Source organism: Pelodiscus sinensis, chromosome 1 (genome assembly GCF_049634645.1).
Source record: "Pelodiscus sinensis isolate JC-2024 chromosome 1, ASM4963464v1, whole genome shotgun sequence".
Lineage (NCBI taxonomy): Eukaryota > Metazoa > Chordata > Testudines > Trionychidae > Pelodiscus > Pelodiscus sinensis.
This window is the reverse complement of record NC_134711.1, coordinates 199,955,000-199,978,103: the sequence shown is the minus strand read 5'-3', so window position 1 is coordinate 199,978,103 and position 23,104 is coordinate 199,955,000. Positions and strand designations below refer to the sequence as shown.

Here is a 23,104-nt window from a genome sequence, read left to right as displayed (position 1 = left end):
AGGAAATGGAAACCAAGTATTGATGTTTTAGTATGGTGTTTTCACTAGAAAGAGAGCAATCAAAAGTTTTTAATGTATCTGTTGTCAAATGATGTGCTTTGATGCCTGTGTATGCCTGAAATATTTTATACCTATATGAAAAGAAAACATTACAGAACTAAGCAGTCACAAGATTACTGAGCATGTAAGCCACGGGGCAGCATCTCATCCATTTTTTTGCTTCTTTTCCTTTTTTCTTAAAGATTTTAAACCAATTTCATGCTAATAAAAGGTGCTCAGACAGATTTGAAAACCTGAAGTCCTATGCTAATCCACAGAATTGGCACAATACTTGCAGAAGCAGTGCAATCTATCACACTACTCTGCTAACATTCCTGGATACTGGCATGAAGGAAAACACCATTAAGTATGAAAGGGTCATTCAGGGAAGGTCTCATGTCCAGTCAGTTCTTGGTCCACCTGTGAAAACTGCTGTCATGACCATGAGGGCTAGCTAGCAGCCTGCGGACTAAGGGGTTAACTATGTCCCTTACTTAAGCCAGGTAGATTCAGCCAATAGGAATGCAGGTAGGAATTTCAAACTGGGACAAAGGAATTTTTGGATTTTTCCCTTTTTTGTCCCTGAGCAATTTCTCTCCAGCTAGCGAGAGGGACAGACAGAATGTCTCCCTCCAAGAAGAGACTCTTCACTATCTGTAGGTATGGTAAGGTTTAGATAAATCCGTTAGGTTTTATTGTTTTATGGTTTGGGAAATGGGATCTGATGTCTGTGCATTTAAAAATGGGTTTTCCTCTCCTTTGTAATTAAGCTCCTGGCCCATGTTGGGATTCCCCTGATGAGGATATTACTTTGTGACTTTTCATGTAGTCATTATGCTTGCAACAGGAATATTGTGTTGATAATAAAAATTCTCTCTTTTCTTTTTATTAACCTGGCATTGGTTAATTTTTGTGTCCTGGTTTTTACTTTAAGGATGAGATTTCACAAGGGATCTCCCCCCTGATTTCCTTATCCTTACTTGGGTGGTGGCAGTAGATTTTATCCCCAAAATCTAGGTTTTTAAGATTTTGGGAGGAAGTTTTATACCAAAGCCTGGAAAGATAAGGTTTTAGGGTACTTTTACAGGCCCCACTTCTGCATTTATCATGCCAGAGTGGGGAAGGAGCCTTGACAGCTGCCAACAACAATCCCAACCACTGCCAATTGGGGTGGTTGTAGGCTGTAAAAACATGTCTCCCGTGGGGTGAATTGAGACTCCCAACCTATTTAAATATACCATGTCATCAACTAGCTGTAAGGTCCTGTGATAGATTTTAATTGGTAACTAGAAGGTTAAAGTGTCTGGAGACACTCAGCTGTTCCTGCACCGAGCAACCCAGACTCTTTTCACTTAACATACAGATTGAACTGAGATAGATCATGAAACAAGTGGAAAAGATAACATTTATTATAAAAAATGCAGTGCGTGCACTATCCCTCCAAACTCCCAAATCAACAGAATATGATTCTGCTCCAGCTTAATTGGATGACCACATTTCTTTACACCTTTACTGTAATTGTAAAATTATAAACAGATTAAATAGCATACTTTTTTCTCTGATAAATGGTGCATTTATTTTGCTTATTTTAATAGGAACTTCTGTACATCTGAATCCCTATCTATTTGGCAAGTAACCACTTATGCTCCTATTCTCCATTAATTAAACTCATTCTTTTTTGAACAAAGTTAAACTTTGGCTTTCATAACATTCACTGGCAATGAGTTCCTCACGTTCACTGTGTACTTTATGGAAAAAAAATCCTTCATTTGTATTAAACTTGCTGCCTATTACTATCATTGGGTGAGCCATTTTTTTTATATTGGGAGAAAGGGTAAATAATACTTCCCTGTTTACTTTCTCTTACCATTCATGATTTTATAGACCTCTATCATATCCCCATTTGGCCCTCTCTTTTTCAAACAGAGCAGTCGTGGTCTTTCTAATCTCTCCTTACTGGGAAACTTATCATATCTGTTGCCCTTCTCTATACTTTTTTACAATTTTTATATATCTTTTTTTGAGGTAGGCTACTGAGAATTGTATGCACTATTCAAGGTACAAGAGAAACATGGATTTATATGCTGATATATTTTCTGTCTTCTTAACTATCCCTATTCTTATGGCTCTTTACACTGATAGCTTTTTAGATGGCCGCTGCACATTGAAATGATATTTTCAGAGAACTATTCATGTAACAGCTAGTATAGATCCTATCATTTCGTATGTATAGTTAAGACTGTGTTTTTAAAGGTTCATTACTTTGCATTTACCAACACTAAATTTCATCTGTCATTTTGTTGTTAAATCATCCAGTTTTGTGACATCCCTTTGTAAATCATTGCCGTCTGCTTTGGAATTGGCTATCTGGAGTAATTTTGTATCATTTGCAAAGTTTTTCATGTCATGTTAAACCCCTTTTCAGTTCAATTATGTGTTGAACAGATCAGCACAGGTCACAGTACAGAGACTCAGGGCTCCATTATCTATCTCAGCTGTGAAAATTGAGTATTGATTTTTAACCGCCTTTACATCCTATCTTCGGTTACTGATCAATGAGTGGACATTCCCTCTCATCCCATGATGCTTATTTTTCTTAGAGTTTGATGAAGGGCTTTGTCAAAGAACTTCTGAAAGTTCAAGTACATTTGGAAAGCCAACTGGTTCACCCTTGTTCACATATTTGTTGAACTTTTAAAATTGTAATAGATTGGTGAGGCATGTTTTGCCTTTATGAAAACTGAGCTGACTCTTCCCCAACATGGTGTTCATCTATATGTTTGATAATTCTGTTCTTTTTGATAGTGTCCTCCAATTTGCCAGATACCAAGATTAAATTTTCTGATCTGCAGTTATCAAAATCACCTTCTTTAATATTGGAATCACATCATCTGGTGCAGAAACTGATTTAAGCAATAGGCTATATATCAAACTTAGTAGTTGTGCAATTTCAAATCTTAGTTCCTTTACCACTCTGGTGAAAACAACAAATATATAGTATCATGAGCTTTTGTGGGTAAGAACCACTTCATCAGATGAATTAGAGTGGAAATAAGAGGAACCAAGATATACATAACAGCAAAAGAAGCATCTGCCAATTGTAGGACTCTATTATTTCCACGCCAACTCATCTGATGAAGTGGTTTTTACCCACAAAAGTTCATGATTTTATATATTTTTGTTAGTTTCTAAGGTGCCACAGGACTACTCATTGTATTTAAAGTTAAAGACTAACAAGGCTGCCTCTCTGACACTCTGGTGAAGATCATCTGATGGCTGGTGAGTTATTACTGTTTAAATTTACCAATTTGTTCCAAAACTTCCTTGATTGACACTTCTGTCTAGACTTTCCTCAGCTTTGTAATCTAAAAATAATGTCTTGGGTGTATGAATCCCACATCCTCTTCAATAAGGAATCATACAAATAATTCATTTAGCTTCTTTATAATGACCTTGTCTTCCTTGAGTGCTCTTTTAGCATCTTGATTGGACCCCATTGATTGTTTGGTAAACATCTAAGAAAGCTCATGATACCATCTACATGTTTTGTTAGTCTATAAAGAGCTATCAGACCATTTGCTTGCTGTTTTTCATCTTACTTCTAATATACTTAAATTGCTGTTAGCTCTTTTATATTTCACTAGTTGCTCTTCAAATTCTTTTTTGACTTGCTTAATTAAAACTTTTAGTGTACGTCTAGACTACCTTTTAATTTCTAAAGAGGATATGCAAATTCATATCTTCTTCCGATCGCATTTTCGAAAGAGGATCTTTCAAAAGTGAAAGAAGTCTGGACATGTTTTTTTCAGAAAAAAAAAAACCCTTTTCAAAAAAACCACATAAACCTCCTTTTTTTTTTTAGGAAGAGCAATATTTCGAAAAAGGGTTTTTTTTCCAAAAAAAAAAAAAAGCATCCAGACTACTTTCACTTTCGAAAGATCCTCTTTTGAAAATGCGATCAGAAGAAGGTATGCAAATTCCTGCAGGATTTGCATACCCTCTTTCGAAATTAAAACATAGTCTAGACATGCCCTTACATTTGACGTGCCAGAGTATAAGCACCTTCAGATTTTCTTCAGTGTTTAGAGCTATGGATCTTACCAATCCACAGTCTTTAGAAACAACTCTTTGATTTGGACATTTGTGGAATTTCTTCTTTCACTAATAAATTCATTTATTTTCTCTTTTGCTGCACTCTTAAGTGATAATTAATGAGATTTCTTGGGATTTTTTGTTAGTGATGCCATTGTTAAATATGGAACTGTTTTTTGTTTAATCTCCTTTTCTGTGGGCTATAATAGATTTCAGGGTATAGGATAATTAAAATATGTTAAATTATTTGAGAAGGAAAGAGACTGATTTCTGCATATATAAACTATCAGCCTGAATGCCAAGCCATTTATCTCAGCAAGTAAATCAGATCATTCTAAGCAATATGGACCACCCCTCATAGAATTATCATGATAGGGCTAGGGTTTTTTTGGAAGGAGGAAAAGGAATTGCTCTCTTTATCCTTGTGATATGACTCTCTTTAGGGAGCTTGGTGGTAGTTTTGCTCCATCTTGTCCAGTGCAGGTTTTCACTGATTTTGAGTCACCAGGGACCTGGGAGGCAACCCTGGCCAAATTCAAGTAATTGGGAAAACTTCCGTTGACTTGAATGAGTCCACAATTTGAGTCTTACAGTGATCCCTTGCCAAGGCTTGTCAATCAATGAAGAGAGTATGATAATCTGTGACTTTTGATTTTAACAACTTCCTAAAAGTTATGGCAGAAGTCAGCCCCACAAAATCCCTGCCCTTCTCATCTGTGTTAGGAATTATGAGAACAAGTTAATTTCAGTTTCTGAGCAATATTTAAGATACCTCTAGCTGAATGTAGCTAAAGTTATAGGTAGTATGTGCTCAACAAAGCAAGGCTCTCAACAGCACTCAATAACAGAATTTTATGCTCTTTAAACTGTATTTACATGGCAAATTTACATTTTGTAAAATGAATGTGGCATTTTGAATTAATTATTAAAATATATTTACCAATGACTAAAAAGCTCTGGAATAGAAACATATACAATTTTTTAATAATCTAGTACTTATTTACATGCCTTAAACCTAAAGTAAATGGAAATCTTGATTTACAAAAAGTGTCATCTAAAATATGAAGGTTAAAAATACTTTTCTTGTGGTCCAATGGGTTAAATGATCTTCCTATTTTCCACAAAACAAAGTTACTGTTCTCAGCTTGAGCAAGTTTATCAGCTGCTTAAATGTGAAAAATTCAGTAAGAGTTGATATAGGAACTGCTGAATTTGCATTTCAGCACTTGCAAATTGAATCTCAAGTCAATCTCCATTCTCTTTCTCTATGCCTAATTAAACTTTCAAGGGGGAGGAGAGAGGGAAGCAGCAGTGGGCAGATACACATTCAAAACACAATCTCTTAAAGTTTTCAGTTTTAGCACTCATTGCTCATGACTGTGTGTTATCTCACTGTAATCAGAATAAAAATTAAAGCAAACACTATGGATAAGCAGCAATAGAAGTCAGTATTGGCATCCAAAATGCACTTCTTTTGTTAATTGAGTGGCTAGACATATTTAAATATCTGTAAGAAACACACCACCATGCAAGTGAAAAAAATTATAGCTTCTCTCATGCACCACATATTTTATTTCTAATACATCATGATGTTCTGAACCCTTATAAAGCTTCTTAGAAATGTATTGTGTCATACTTGTTTAAAAGAAAGACTCCCTCCTTTTATACTTTCATTCCTGGTACTACATCTTTCAAATTTGAACAAACAAACTACATTTACATAGAACAATTATATTTTATTGCATTTTACTTTTTAAAGTAATTCTGGAAAATATTAGATTCTTAAAAAGCAGCATAGCTTTACTACTGAATTGGCTATTTGTCTTCCATGTGCCGTTGTGTTAGGATGTAGTGATTCAGGTCTGCCTATAAAAGTAAATATGTTAAGAATTTTGGTAGTTTTATTGCTTAACTAGTTATGGAGATATATAAATAAATAATGAAAATTATAGACTTTCTGTATATGTTAGTCTGAGGCCTTGTCCTTAAGTTAAGGCCTTTGACAAGCAGCAAGGGCAGCCATAAGCCAGGAAACATATGTTCATATCCTCACACGTTCCTAACCAGTCATATTGAAATTAAAAATCTCTAACAAAAAAGTCTCCATGTTAATCTGTAACTTTAAAGACAACAAGTAGTTCCGTGGCACTTTAGAGACTAACAAATATATTCCATGGGTTGTGCCCACAAAAGCTCATGATGCCATTCTACATGTTTTGTTAGTCTTTAAGGTGGGCTAGACTATTTGTTGTTTTTTAAGTTTTTCCAGGTATAGACTAAACGCTTCAGAGAGGTAGCTGAGTTAAATATAATGAAATTAAGCAATTTTGAGCTCTTAGAAAGCTGATCTAATCTATCACCTCCAGATAAGGGGAAGAGCCTAGAAGACTTAAAGAAAACGTAGGTTGATAGCTTTCCGTCTGGCAGGGAACCATTTATCAATAGGTGAGGTTGTGAAATCCTCATTTCTTTATTATTTTGTCATTATGGTCCCCACTTCTGTACTGCTTATCTGTATGGTCCTGTTTGATTCTTTGATCTTTTCTGTCTGCTGTATAATTAATTTTGCTGGGTGTAAGCCCATTAAGATGGCAGGATATGACTGATTAGATAGTCACCTTACAATTGGTTAGGATTGTAAGTTAAATTTCAGTAAAATGATTAAGGTATAGCTGAGAATATTACCGTATAAACTGAAGGCAAACAGTTGGGAAAAAGGGAAAAAATGAGCCTGAATTCAAGCTTGCTGGAAGCTAACCCCAATAAACATAAAATTGTTTGCATTTCTGGACTTTGGGTATTGCTTTTCTCCTTTCACGTGAGAAGGACGAGAGAAATGGGAGGATGAAAAAATTAGCCTTCTAACACCTTGTATCAAATAAATGAACTTTACTGTACCTCAAATTCCTCATCTACAAAATGATGATAACAACATTTGCCTACTTCTCAGTTTTACCAAGAGGCTTCATATTTTTTTAAGTATTTTTAAGACACTATAACAAAATAAGAAGTCCTATTTTTTTCTGGAAGTTATTTTGAAATGTTGACTCCCTTCATTTAATTTTCTGCTACCCTCTCAAAATCTTAAAACAAAATGTATTTTCCAAGCCCTTTGATACCTTTGCATTCAGCAAACATTTGGTCAGATGGTGAGGATGCTAGATGGTAATCCGGAGCCTGGGAGAAATTTCCTTTACCACCTTTTGTTTTATCTTTCTCTTTCTGGTCCTTTTCCAGCATGGAGATTAGTAAGGACTTAAGTAATCTCCTGAAAGGAGGTATCAAGGCAACCCCAAAGATCAAAAGGAGCCACAGCATCAGAATCCTGAGAGACTGCAGGCAAGCATGGCATAGGTCTGCATGTGTGCCCCATCAGTAAGGCCTTCTGTTTTCTTTTTTTACTTATTTTTACCAAAACAAAATAATCCTAGGTGTTGCAAAAGCTATTTGTTTTTATTCCTAATGCCAGATTTTGGACCACTCTACTCAAATACATCAACATATTATGGTAAGAAAATACCACACATTACATTTGGTAGATGTGTTTATGTTAATAATAAATCACTCTACATGTAAATACAAGCCTATCTCTTAAAGGAGGAGAATTTACTAGGCACTCATGAGTATACATTGTGGAATAAAGCACTGAATTAAAACTGATTACACTTTCAAAACTCCTATCGCATGCACTGTCACACATGGAGGTAGATTTCAAAAGTGTGCTAAAAGAAAAGCCTGAATAAGATGAACATTGCTTTGGCTCTTTTGCTTTATTCTCATGTTGATGATATGTTAGCATTATCATTTGCATCCATATGGAGGTAAAATGTCACTGAAAGAACTGTTGATGGAACCCGAAACATAACTGGTGCTGAAGTACTAAATCGGGAGAGAGAGGGGGAAGGAAGAGGAGACTTCCTTTTTCACAGGGCTCTGGAGTAGAATCATAGAGCACTAGAACTGGAAGGGACTTCAAGAGATCATTAAGTCCAGTCCCCTAATCTCATGACAGGACCAAGCACAGGATCTAAAATAAATATTTAAGCAAGTGAGGGGATACACCCCTTCAGATTATGTTTAAGCAAAATATGGAATTGCAATTCCTTGACAATGCCCTATACTAGTCACTATCAATAAAATCCTAACCTGTTATTGAAACATCCTTTCACAGCAGGGCACTAACAGTGGGTTTTGAGGTATAAATTTGATGTTTCATTATTAAGGTTTCAGGCCTGCAAAGAGATACACAAGCCTGAATTTCAGTGGGGGCTCCATAGAGCAGTCAGAGTCCATGCTTGCAGATGCCTTCTGACTGGTGCTTTGTCATGGCAGAAAATGCAGAAGCCAAAAATTTTGTTTAAACAAAGAAAATGGCAGAAATTTACAGACTAAAGTGAAACCTTCTACATCATTATTTTAAAGAAAATATCTTCTATTTTCTAGTTAAACTGTTTAAAAATATTCATCAATATTTAACTAATAGTTTAAAATCATGAAATCCCCATATTAATCCTATGTGCTAGTCTGCTGGGTACAGTCAAAGGTTTATTTGTAAAAATTCTCAGAAGTCATACTCCGTAGCATGCTGGCCCATGTTACAAAGTACATAACTAGATATACAATCCCTAAAAGTCATGATTATTGTCATGGAAATTATGACTGAGGGAGAGATACAACTTTATTCATTGTATTGCAAAAATATTCAGCACACTTTATTTCTATACTTCCTCTAAACAATGTGCGGTAGGATTATGCTAATATTAACCTAAAAATTATGCAATTTTGTCAACTTGATTCAGCACAATTAGCACCTTGTAAGACATATACAAAACTTCAAAGTGGTATAAATAATTCTCTATTAGCATGCTACACTGTTAGCTTTAATACTTAAGGCTATTCTGACAGATAAAATATGAAAACTTGTTTTTACTATCTTCTAAAATTAAAGCACTTCAGTAAAAATAGCTAACCCATTTTGAGAGGACTTAATGTTTTCATTTTTCTTCATAGAATTTACATCTTTTGAGTGTTTAATTCATACCTAATTTACATTATCCTCTATGCATATGGACCAAATGGAGATGGTTTATTGTTAGATGGTATAATGTCTAGATTCCACAATATCCCCTTCATGAAGTGCCCTGAGGCAATATTAAACGATGTGACAAATTCAAGCCAGATGGCTACCACAAAGTAACAGAAAGCAGGTACATTATCCCCAGGCTAAACTAATCCCTGTTTCCCTGGTAACCAAACAACGCCTACTTTAGGTTTATTAAGACACCTGTAATCAATCAAGAACCTGCTAGAATCAGTTGAGACAGTTAGGTATGATTGAGACACCTGGAGCCAAAGACTGGCTTGAAATGGTTAAAAAGCTCCCCTTTAGTCAGTGTAGTTGCATGCCAAAAGTGGTGGGACGAAGCTCCATGTCTCACTGAATGCTACAGATGCATAGCCAGTCCAATTTGCTTTGTTTTCACTTCTCTGAATCTCATTATAATGTAGCAACATTTACACTGTTTATACTCCTGTAACTAAATAATCCAAGAAAGAAGCCTTGTGGAATACACATGATCAACTTTAACAGAAAAGTGCTAATTTCAAAGCAAGCCATCACTGTGTGTGATAAAGGCTCTAAATGCATTCCTGCTTCTCCAGCATCAAAGGAAGAGCCCACATGGATAGTGTTCCTGTCAGGGAGAAGATTCTACAAGTACGGACTCAGGAAAATTGTACTGCATATTTCCATAGAATGAAATATGTTTCTCTGGACTGTTTGGGTTGAGTGAAATAACTGAACGAGAAGACAGATCCCCTGAATTATTCTGGGTAGCCTGAGAGACTTTGAAGAAACTAGCAGATTACTACAACCCTGCTAGAATTGGCAACCAGCATTGTTTTTTGTGTAGTTCTAGAGTACTAATTGATCTAAGTGACTGCTCTCTTGGGACTGAAAGCAACCAAAACATGGTGTGACTTTTTATGACAAAGTGCTGTTTGTCTGGGTGGCAAGATAGACTGGCAAGTCTAAGGGAACAGTTGGTGACTATGGCATGATTGGTATGGTGACCCAGGAGTTCACATGTTTAACCGATTTTATGAAATCTAATTATAGAACATGACAGTTTGGGGTGTCTGACCTGAAGTAGGGAGTTATAGCCATGAGCCACTCCTGGGAGCATTATATCAACTCCTCGTTTGGACATTTATACAGAATTAAAAGTGGCCTTTATTCATATTAGCGTATGTTGCTTTGGAATCAGTTATTCTGAATAAGAATGTCCACATAGGTAGTTATAACTGCAGCAGGATATTGATACCAGTATACGAATGCAAGTAAATATCCCCTTGTTACTAAGCTCAAAGTCATCAAAATCAGTGATAACACAGATATTTAACTGGAGATGTGAACACTACCACTATGTCCAAAAGTTAAAAAATATGCAGAAGCATTTGGAGAACTAGGGCCTAAGAGCCCACAGTCCGAATAAAAATGTTAACAGTCTTCTTAAACGCTAAATGGTCTGCCTACTATCCAAATTTTGGTTGTAATAATACAATAGAGGCAAGGAAAAATCTGATTGGTTACTGAACTAAAAATTAGCCTCTTTTGGATTTAAAATTTCAAAACTAAAATGTTCTTTCCCAAAAGATATAGTTCTTCCTCTCTCATGGGGTAGAGATGATAAATGTACCTTAGTGAATTTAGTCGGGATACAAAAGGCTTGATCCAAACTACAGACTTTATTTCAGCATAATTAACAGTCATACCAACATTAACTCCATGTGCAGACAGAGACTCTCCCACCAACATAGCTACTGCCTCTCAGTGAAGTGGAGTTATTTAATTAGAGCAGCCTCACCAGACAGTTTACAATAGTGCAACTACATCGGTGCAGTTGCGATTATGTACATTTGTAGGGTAGACCTGCCCTAAAATTAAAAGCAGCTGCTACCTTTTCCATAGGGAAAATGAGGAGAACTTAGCTAATTGAATACCCTTTTCGAAAAAGAGAAACATAGCTTAAACTTCCCAGCCCAAAAGCAGACATTATACCTAAATATTTTCAGGTGTTACCAGTCACATCAGATCTACCCAAACAAGTTTAACTCTGCTCTATAGAGAGAGCATGACTGAGAGGCCAGGAAAAAGAAAGAAAGAAAAAAAATCTAATTGGGACCATACACTTTCAAATGCCTTAATACATATTTTTGCATGGCATCACTGGAGGGCAGAGTTAAAGTTGTTGTAATAGTAACACCAAATATTTACATTATGGTACTAATAGTAATTGGGCACCTATTATGCTGGGTGCTATAGAAACACAGAAAAGAGAACATTCCTGTCTAGATATTAATTTACATATTTTATTTCTCTAAACTTCATGGGTATATAATGCTTGCCTTGGGAATAATCACAACAGACTTGAAATGTATTTCTCTCTACATTACTGATAAGTAATATCAACCTAATTCCCATAGGTACATACCTTTTGTCTGTGATTATATGAGAGCACACACACTTGCTGGGAATGCAAAATCAATGTAAATTTACTATAATGGAACAAGCTAATATTCCCATAGTCCTAACTTTTTTTCATTTTTTGAGTATCTAAACTCTCGGTTCTGTACAGTTGTGGATTGCAGTGACTATAACCCTCCTAAATCTGATTTTCCTGTCATACACTTTAGGGTATCTATGAGTAAAATATGCTATGCTTCCCCCTCTGTTCTGTAAATGTCCTTTATTTATTCATCACTCACTCTACTACACCAACCATAATACATATTTTACTGACAACTCTAGAGTGAATTGAAGTGGGTAAGCTGCCTACTTGTTTTTGTTAACAATTCAGGGGGATTTTATGAGATAATATGAATTCAAAGAGAAACATTTTTCATTACTTTGTAAACTGCATCTTCATTCTATGTCATCCTCTTTTTCCATAGCACTAAAAGATATTGACAGTTGCATATAGAACTGAAGCACAGGTTATCTAAACCTTGCTTATAAAAAAAACAACAAACACAATCATGCAAATCACCTACAGACACAAGTTTTTAAAAAACACAATTTATATCTCTGAATCTATACTGAGTGCAATCATATATGTTTCTTAAGCACACCATAGATGTCAAAATTATCAGTTACCATGACAATGATTTAAGTACCAGTTCACAAATAATAGCTCTTTCATCAGGAGATCACATTAAGAAGAATGGCAATTTCTTTCAGATAAGGACTTCCCTAATTAGTAGAAATATAAAACAGCAACCTGTACATTTCCTAAATAACCTCGGTTTTCTTTTTTTTATTGTCTATAACAGTCCCCTCATAATGACATGACATGTTTAAAACTGTATCAATGACATTTAAACAGCAACAATGTCTGAAGCCTAAACATAAAAAACAGCTATAGCGGTCCAGAATTTTAGAAGACACACATGCAGTATATTTAAAGTCATCCTCAACAAGGTGAAAAAAAGCATCCATGATTTTCCAAAGCTAGCCACTTCCTTACAACATCCTTATAAGTGTTCATTTAGCTCCACATATCTTTCAGGGGGGTTACTCAATTGACCATTTACCAGCTACAGAATACTGGAGCACGGAACACTCCAATCACATTCTCAGCCCCTACTAATACACAAACTATGTTGAGGGCTGCAAAGCAAGGGGAGTGGTGAAATACTGGCTATGCCAATTATATGCTGGCTTGTAGACTTCCCAACTTTTGTTAAGGTCATATATGACACAAAAATCTCTATTTCCTTTCAGGTGTGAGGGAACTGTTCAGCAATGCTAATAATGGCATCAGAAAATTAGACTTTATAGTTGTTCTAGAAAATTATAACCATGATACTATACAAAACTGACTGCCTAGTAAAACCAGTAAAAAGTAAAATATACCCTGCACAATGCTGTTCCGCTCATTTAAAACCCGAAGGTAAATATATTAGAATGATCAGACTTTTAATTAAAACACTTTCTAAATCTATCATTTTCAGAAATTCATTTGAGATACAAAACTGAAGTTAGATTAATATCACTATATTCTGTTAGGGTACATCTACACAGCAGCGTTATTTCAGAATAACTGATGTTGTTTTGTAATAAAATGCGCGTCTATACAACAAGTCGTTATTTCAAAATAATGGTGAGCTGGAGGACTCCTGTAACCCTTATTTCATGAGGAGTAAGGGAAGTCGAAAGAAGAGTGTTCTTCCTTTGACTTCCTGCTGTGTAGACAGTGACAAAAGCCAAATTAAGCTATTTCGACCTCAGCTACACAATTGACTCAGCTGAAGTTGCATATCTTAATTTGTCTTTTGCCCTGATGTGCCCCTAGTGAGGCACTATAAGTATTCTGCGGTTAAAACGCAGAGGAAATTTCTAGAAATTGAAATGGGACAAATTAAGAATGCTGTATCTTCTAAAAGTAAGCATACATGATTTACTGTATACTCTCTCACAAGAAAACATAATTCTGAGACTGGTAGGCATTTTGGATAAAGCATTTCATTGCATCTTCAACTTCTAGATGAAATGGCTGGTTCAACAATTGTAGTGTCTTTTACATACTTATGCTACTGGTTAGTAAAACAGAAAAAAAGCCACAGCTGGAAAGCATGGTTTTCATTGTATCTATAACATCTATATGAATGTATACAGCAGTAGCCTGGAACACTTACAATTTGCCTTAGATTACCACTAAAATTATATAACTTCTGTATTTGCAGTTGCCAAGGTATTTCTTATAGCAAATACAGGGAAATAGAATGAATATTGCAGATAACAGGCTAATTTATTTTGCTTATCTTATCACTGTTTTAAGGTCTATTGAAACATGGATACAGTCTACTGTAGAACCTTTCAAATATAAAATGAGGTAATTATGGTGTGTTTTTTGTTAGACTTTAAAACAGAGATTACAGCAAGGGTGTGAACTCTGAAAAGACTTCATTTATAATATTGTAGTCCTTTGTTGTCCCTTTTTCCAGATCTGGAGGAGACTGATAATGGCATGTTATACTTTCTCCAAAATAATTGTATTAATATTGGTATGATTAATAAAAATGTTAATATTTTCCAAAATTTAAAACGTGTGGAATATCTCATAGTAATATTGAAGTTAGACTCTCCGTGTACCTTTTAAAACAAGTGAACCATATTTTGCACATGGTGAGGATTTCAAATGTTGACAGAGCATCAAATTAATAATATTGAGGAAGGTGGCTTGAATATCTAAGGGTGTGTCTAGACTACCTAGTTTTATCGACAAAAGTGGACTTTTGTCAACAAAACTATACCAGCGTCTACACTACCGCTGAGTTCTGTCGACATAACATCGACAGAACTCAGCAGTTTTTTCGACGCTGGTATACCTCATTTTACGAGGCATAAGGTGAACTCTGTCGACAGAAGGTGTTATTGCCTATAACGTTGCGTCCAGACTACGGAGTTCTGTCGACAAAGCAGCTTGCTTTGTCGACAGAACTCAATGTGTCTGGACGCTCTTTGTCGACGGAAGTTTTGTCGACAGTATCTGTCGACAAAACTTCCATCGACAAAATGTGGTAGTCTAGATGTACCCTAAGTCACCAAGTTCCTTATTTCTAAACAAATTTATATTCTGGGGTGGCAAAATTATGAGGATTTTCTCTCTCTGTTTAAATATTCAATGGTCCATCTTTTAAAAAAATGCCCAAAGTGCTCTAGATAAGACCCTGGCCATTCTTAAGTATAGATAAAAGTCTATTTTCATGAATAATAAAAGCCAATTTGACTACAGCATATAATTAGGTTATTTGTGGACATAGTATTTGGGTTATTGGTAGACATACAATTCCCTACAATAGTCTATATCTACAATTTTTATGTATGTTCTCAGTAATGTACATTGCAGATCAAAAAGACTGACTGAACAACAATTGCATTGCTGACCATGCTAAAACTGGAAGTATAACTGCTTTTTCTCTTTAGGCAAAATGGTGTAATCTGAAGGCCTGAAATTCTGAGCAAAATGTCTATAAAATGTTATAATGTGCCAAATACATTCCTTTCAGGCTAATGAAATATTATTCTATTGTGCACCATATGACCTTACAGAATTCACTTGTACATCATTGGCCTTCAGACACATTTCTTCCTGACAATGTGACTTTCTGCTTATACAGTTTTTTCCAAATCCATTAGGCAGTACCATATTTTCATTCTTTTAAAAATTGCATCCCCTCACACAGCTTTATCCGGCATATCGCTGTTGTTGTTAATGAATGAAACATACAGGACATGAAATTTGTTGTGAATTATTGCTCTCCCTATGACGCACTATATATAAGCCAAAGAGTCCAATTCACAGAGGAATCTAAGTTCAACCTGGTGTAAAATCTTTTGGCCACCTTCCCACTGTGTACTTTACATCAGCATAGACCCCCACCATACTTCCTAAAATTTGCTTAAATTCATACTCATTTGCCCAAGTGTAACCTCCATTCTCCAAAATCACATCGCCTTTGAATTTGTTCCCATGTTTCTAAATGTAAGCACATTTGAAAGATGCCAAGCTAGTATAATTTACACCCCAAAGGGCCAGAAGAATAGCCAGCAAGGGCTATAGGAATGTTTAAGTTAAAATAAACTAACCTGTTATTTTAACTTTTTCTAGCTCACCTGTAGACTCCTTTAGACATTTGTGGGTAGGTGAAGGAAGCCTGAAAGGAAGTCCAGCTATTGTCATCTTAATTTAGGGCTTCTGCAATTCTAGAACTGTGAACCCTAAGAATTCAACATTCTTGAGTCAGCCACAATATCATAAATTTGGGAATATACTGTTCTTTTTATTTCATTTTAGGGTTCTGAGCCTTTGAGAAATGGTCAGGCAACATTTTCAAAGTTTTCTCCTTAATTGCAAAGACTTGGTTTGCATGTTAAAAACAAAACAAAGACAAAACAAAACCTTACCTAACTGCTTGCCTTCAGGCTCACTGCAACACAGTGTAGACTTAGAGTCATGCTCATTAAGTGCTTAATAGTGGGGGGAGATCAACAGGGCAACCAACTTTATTATAACAAAAACTACATTCAAAAGCAAGTTAGCTGCATACAACAAAAGTTGAAGAGGGCTTGCAGACAAGGTTTATTGATTATTATACAACTTGTGGGGAAAAAGAAGCCAAAATATGAATAGAACTTTACTACCCTTTTGGTATAACAACAGGAATAAATGAACATGGATTGTGGAACAGTCAGTCAAAACAAGGACAATTTTATATATTATGCCAAAATTCTTCTTAAACCTTGGTGGGTCCCATGCTTGCCTCAGAGGCTCACAGCAGTCCTCAATTTAGACACCAGCTTGGCTGTTTGTTGAGTTACTCTACTCATCGGCCACAAATTTTTCCTTCTGATACCGGCTTGCACTTTCTCCTCCCAGACTCTCCACAACACTTTCTCCCCTCAACTCCTTCTTCACACACTGAGGCTATGTCTACACTCCCGGCCTCTTGCACCAGAAATATGCAAATGAGGCTAAGCATGGAATATCGCTGAGCCTCATTTGCATACCTGAGTCGCCATTTTTGCAAAAACCCCTCTTGTGCAATGCCGTTATTCCAGAAAATAATCAGCGTAATGGCATTGCGCAAAAGGGTTTTTCTTGTGCAAGAAGAGGCAGTGTAGACAGCTCCTTCTGGTGCAAGAGCCTCTTCTGCAAAAATGGTGGCTCATTAGGAATACAAATGAGGCTCGGTGATATTCCATGCTTAGCCTCATTTGCATAATTCTGATGCAAGAAGCCACGAGTGTAGACATAGCCTGAGTGAGCAGAAGGGAAGTCTTTTTAACCAGTCTCAACTGGGTCTTAATTGGTTCCTCAGGTGTTCTGAATAGTCTGGCTCCCTTGAATCTGGAAGCCTCCTAATTGAACCCAGGGCTACGTCTACACAGGCGCGATCTTGCACCAGAAGTATGCAAATGAGGCTAAGCGTGGAATATCGCTGAGCCTCATTTGCATACCTAATGAGCTGCCATTTTTGCAGAAGAGGCTCTTGCACCAGAATGAGCTGTCTACACTGCCCCTTCTTGAGCAAGAAAACCCTCTTGCGCAATGGCGCTACACTGATTATTTTCAGGAACAACGGCATTGTGCAAGAGGATTTTTCTTGCGCAAGAAGGGGCAGTGTAGACAGCTCCTTCTGGCGCAAGAGCCTCTTCTGCAAAAATGACAGCTCATTGGGTATGCAAATGAGGCTCGGCGATATTCCACGCTTAGTCTCATTTGCATGCTTCTGGCGCAACAACCCGCCAGTGTAGACATAGCCCAGCTGTTTTAATTGACCTGATTACCATGACTGATTCTTGCAAGTTCCTGCTGATTCTGGATTAGCCCACGCTAGTTTACCCTGAGAACAGAGACCTAGTTAATCTGGGGCTACTATATTTCCCCTCAACTACACATCTGAAGCCCTCTAGCCCGACTCTGTCACAATAGGGACTCTTCATTTTAAAATGAACTTGTTCAGCTTTGCAATAATTACATCCACACTTTGAATTACTCTTCTCAGGAGAGATAGATGTGTATTTGGTTTTATACAGTGATGTAATGTAAAAGTTTTAATTAAACCTACAGCACAAAGAAATCATAGCAACATTATATATTTGTTTACTAGTTCATTTAAGCTTTGAACTGGTAATTATTAGGACACTGTTAAATGTAAATATACTGGATTTGCCTATTATTTTAAACACAATAATAATCTTTAAATTTTTATAAAATAGAATGCAATTAGGTTCCTAAAAAAATTTGTGGCTAGATTCCAAACACAAGAAATTATGGAGAACAGGAAAAGATGAGGTTGCCAACACACTGATATTAATTCCCAGTTATTAAGTTTCCCAGTTGGGGATGCTTCTGCTTAATGGATAATTGTTAATTGAACTGTCAGGTATATTAAAATAGATGTGAGAAACTGCAAATAGTCTGATAACGTTAATATAGTGTTAGATGATGTAAGATAATGTTACCTGTATGATAAAGTAACTAAAACCTGTTATTGACAAAGTGAACAGGAATGTAAGATACTATTCTATATTTGTTCTGTGTATTTCAGTAACCTATAAAGATTTAACTTAGGACCTTATACTGCACAGAGCTGCAAGACAGACATGAGAATTTACATATACAGATTCCTTTGAATATAAAGTTTCTGAACATTTTATTAAAATATATGCATCAAGATACAACAGAACTGTCTGTTTCTAATGTACACAAAACAGTCAAATTACTTTGTGGATGTTTTGTTTGGAGGAATGTACAATCAGAATTGAGGTAAACTGGAGCATCATCAGTAATCTAGAGAAGCATATCAACATGGCATACCAGCAGTAAGTGAAAAATGAAGAACTAATCTAAGAGCCTTTTTGTTCCTTTTTAATTTTATGTGGGGATTGCTATGCAAAGTAGTGTAGGACATTTAGTTGTATTGCAGGGGACTGTAAATGGCACATTTCCTTTTTGAGTGCTGGGATAGGCTGGAAGAGGATCCAATCCTTTTCAAGGAGAAATTTGGATTTTATGCAACACGTAGTATGGCTTAAGCATCTTTAAAACATAAGCCTCTTTTCTGTTGACATTATGTAGAATTCAATGTGGCTGAGGCTATACAATGAATTCTGAGATGAGAGAATGGGAAGAAAGAGCTTTGACAAGCTACAAGCACACTAGGGTGCCGTCCAATTGTTTTTTATATGTTTAATCGCGTGGCTGGTTAAGATTTGTTATGTGTGTGTGCGTGTTTGAATTCTAGTCTATATTCTTACTTATTTGCCCACAAAGGCAGTGAGAAGGATTTAAAAATAATTCTTCCAAAAAGCCTCTATTGTATGCAAGTCTCAGAGGGGAAGTTATGTTAGTCTGTATCTGCAAAAACAAGGAGTCCTGTGGCACTTTAAAGACTAAGGCTAGGTCCAGACTACATTCCTCTTTCGAAAGAGGAATGTAAATGAGCCAAATCGAAAGTACAAATGAAGTGTGTATTTAAATATCCAGAGCTACATTTACATATTTGTGTCCGATCGCTTTTTCGAAAAAAGGGTTTTTCGAAAGTGAAACTGCAGTCTAGAAGGGGTTCTTTTGGGGAAAAAAAAAACCTTTTCCAAAAGAACCCATACCCCTGAAAAATATTTAAATCCACACTTTATTTGCACTTTCAACTTGCCTCATATACATTCCTCTTTCAAAAGAGGAATGTAGTCTAGATGTGCCCTTACAGATTTATTTGGGCATAAGGTTTTATGGGTAAAAACCTCTTCATCGGAAGCCTATGCACAAATAAATGTTAGTCTTTATGGTGCCACAGAACTACTCAGTATTGTATATGTAGTTATTATTCATGATATAAGCATCTGGTTCCCAGACATATTACCTCAGACTGTGAGGCTATATATACACTGTTTCTTTAAATCTGTAGGTGAAATAAACTCAGCAGAGAGAGAGAGTGAATGAGCAAGCATGTGCATATGTGTGTGTATATCCATCCATCTGTCCCTTTTGGGATAATAGAGATTCCTTTATTATCTGTCTATGATGAAAGGAGGAGACACAATATTTAATATGGATTTAATTAGGTGGCAACTTTATTATCAGATGTTTGGGGCTACCTGGCAGAAAGAATATACAGTTGAGGTAACCCTTTCTTGTTTCCTCCCATAATCAACCAGGAGGGGACCTTACAATCCCGGGAGGGGTGGGGGTGGGAAGAGATGGCTCAATCAGCTTCCCTCTTTCCACCCAGATCCCCGCAGAAAATCCAGGACTTTTCTAACCACCCACCATGTAGGAGGACTATAATGTAAGATGGACTATAATGTAGGAGGACTATATAGTAAGATGGACTATAATGATGGGGAGTTGGCTCCATGCCATGCCAATCATAGGAGTCCTCAACTACCCACAATGCACTCAACTGCCAAGCACATCTGCTTAAATCTTTTTTCCAAGACATTTATCCATTACTGTATGCTTCCTTTTATGGAGTACCCACACTGAACATTCATTCTACACTTAAATAATGAGTTGCAACATATGGTCTACCACCTAACACATTCTGCATGAACAGGGCCCCCCTGAACCTGCTGTGAGGAAGGCAACACTCAATTGCACATGGACCAACATGATGGAAAGGAAATAATTCCTTCCCAGCCCCTTTCAGCAGGGCAGATAGTGTAATACCCACAGCAGATATGGTCAATAACCTGGTATATTCCCAACAAAATATGGAAGGAGGCTGAGTGCTGCCAATTCCGCTCTGTGAATCAGAAGGGAAGGTCCTGGAACAGGCTGACCTTTTAAAAACCCCTAATTAATGGATGATGAGTCAGCCACCATGCTGGCCCCTTCTCCAGCAGTTTTACATCTTCCCACATACCCCTTAAGGAGGCAAAAAATATTCCTGTCCTGGTTTGTATGTAACCCAGAGGCACTGAGACCACTGTGGGGGACAGTGAAGCCTTCTCTTCTGTGCTAGCTAAGAGTGAGTTGGCTGTTAGCTGATGTGGTAAAGTCTCATAGCTTTAGCTCCTGAAGTCCAAGGTTCAATCCTGCCTGCTGATGATGTAGGTCCATTGGCATTACATAGGCCAACCAGGAGAGAAGCTTCCCAAAAAGAGGAGGAAAAAAGTCTTTTTTTCTTTCCTTTGGACAATGTCTCAGAGGAAGAGGTTTGCTATAATAGCAAGGCGTACTTACAAGCATTTTCCCTTCCTTTTTGATAAACTACTCATAGTTTCACACTTGGGGGTTGTATAATATTGTCTATTATGTCTTTGTACTACATTGTTCCATAGCTAATTTATTCCATTTACTATAAATATATATTTAAATAAACTACCAAAAAGGCAGAAAATGCAGGAAACAAGTAGATACTATTACATAATATTTATACTATTAAAACAATGTTCAGTTTTGTATTTTGACAAGCCCAAGGTCTTGAACAACTTTGATATAAATTTTGTTTCCATATTTTATTTTTTAAAATTGTTTAATTAGAAGTTTCACACAGCAACTCTTTCCATAGAATGCTTTGGATTTTTATATATACATATGTATTGGGAGGAGGGGTATAAAAATTGTTCCGGCCCTGTATAGTAGATAAACAACCTGTCTAGATGGGATGATTCATGCACACTATCAAACACATACTTATTAAAATGAAAACAAATGAACTTCAGTGCTCCATTTACATTTCAGAATATAATTTAAAATGAATGCTGAGTTGATAAAAATGTCTCCAAACTGAAGGATTATCCCATAATTATGTTCACATTTTCTATATTTTTCTAATTAATCCCTTTTCTTTTCTCTCTGAAACTGAATTTAGAAATGGGCCTGAGTAAGAGAATAGAAACTCAAATCCATAAAACAAATGCTGCATGGACTGCGGAGACAAAGGGTGGTCTTTTGGTTAAAGTACTTAAATTGGAATTGGGAAACCAGGGCTCAGTTTTCAGTTCCTCACAGAATTCCTATGTGCCTTTGATGAGTCCTTTAATGTACCTGGGTGGAATCTATTCACTCACATAAAACCTAAGAATTAAGGTTCTATGCACGTGTAGTGCCAATGGGCTGTTCCATCCTTTGCAACTGCTATTCCAGCCAAAAAGGGTCATAACATGTTTGTGATCACTGCACTAAGCACTGACTGAGTACATAATTAGCTATCTATGCAATACTTATATCAGATTACAACACTTACTATAGAACTGGTTACTACCAAATTAAATAGCATACTCTTTGTCATTTGTCACTGGCAATTCAAACTAAATCAAGACTGAGATATGACACCACACAGCCTTGTTCTTAATTAAAACCATCTCCCTTCAAATATCCTTAGGAAGATGGCATTTTGAGAAGCCTGAGCTCTGAAGATGTAATGGCTAAGCAAAAGTTGATGGCTGCCAGACCTTACACAACAGAAGTTATCTATAAAAGTTGGTGGGAATAAGTAGAGCCCGACAAATCCACAAATATCCCCAGGTATCTGCATCTGCAGATATAGATTCAGATAGCCACAGCTCATTTTTGTAGATATGGATGCAGTGTAGATACAAATTTTCTATCTGTTCCATCACTGTTACATATTGAATTTTAAGGGGAGCAGCCAGATCTCTGCTGCTCCCAAGGGGAGGGTGGGTGATTGCCCCACAGTCTGTACAAAGGGGGCCATGTGAGGTGTCAAATGAAAGCTTATGTCCTATGATTTTATGTATGCTATTCCTGTATTTGTGTGATATCTGTATGTGAAGTTATGAATATGGACTCTGTGCTTGTACTGTGAACGTTCTCTGCCTAAGACAGAGCAGTGGGCCTAGACTGCCTGCTGTAAGGAAGGAATGTCCAATGAATGACTGTGCTAATTAGCACGGCCCCAAGGACAATGGCTCTCAAGGTGGCCCATAAACACCTGTGGAATGCTTCTGGAAACCTGCAACCAATCAAGGCATAATGGCTGCCAGCATGTGAAACACAGACAGGTCACCTGACCATGTGACCTGCTCCATTTTGAGACACAGCAGGAATGGTTGTAAAAATGCCATGAGTTGGACTCCATTTGTCTTCAATTTTGCTACTGATCCTAGATGCAGCCCTGCGAGGGAAAGAGAGCTGGGAAGGATTGCTGACTCATCCTGACATAGGAGGAACACCAGAGACTTCTAAGCTAGCAGTTTGTAACATCTTTGTTATGAGCTTGCCTCAAGAACTTGGTGACTGGTGCATGTAATGTATTCTCCTTAATTACCTTACTCTCAACCTTTTCTTTCTTTTATTAATAAACCTTTAGATTTTAGATTCAAAAGGATTGGTTCAGCATGCTCTTGTGGGTAAGATCTAAAGTGTAAATTGACCAGGAACCTGTGGCTGATACTTTGGGACTGGGAGAGTCCGTTCGGGGTAGGTGAGATTGGGTTCTA

The 23,104-nt window shown here is 36.7% G+C and overlaps 1 protein-coding gene across 11 annotated transcripts in view; it reads right to left on the bottom strand.

The window, feature by feature from the left end:
- DMD (dystrophin) overlaps positions 1-23,104 on the bottom strand; it is a 2,108,520-nt gene that overhangs the window by 1,038,685 nt on the left and 1,046,731 nt on the right. The window lies entirely within an intron of this gene.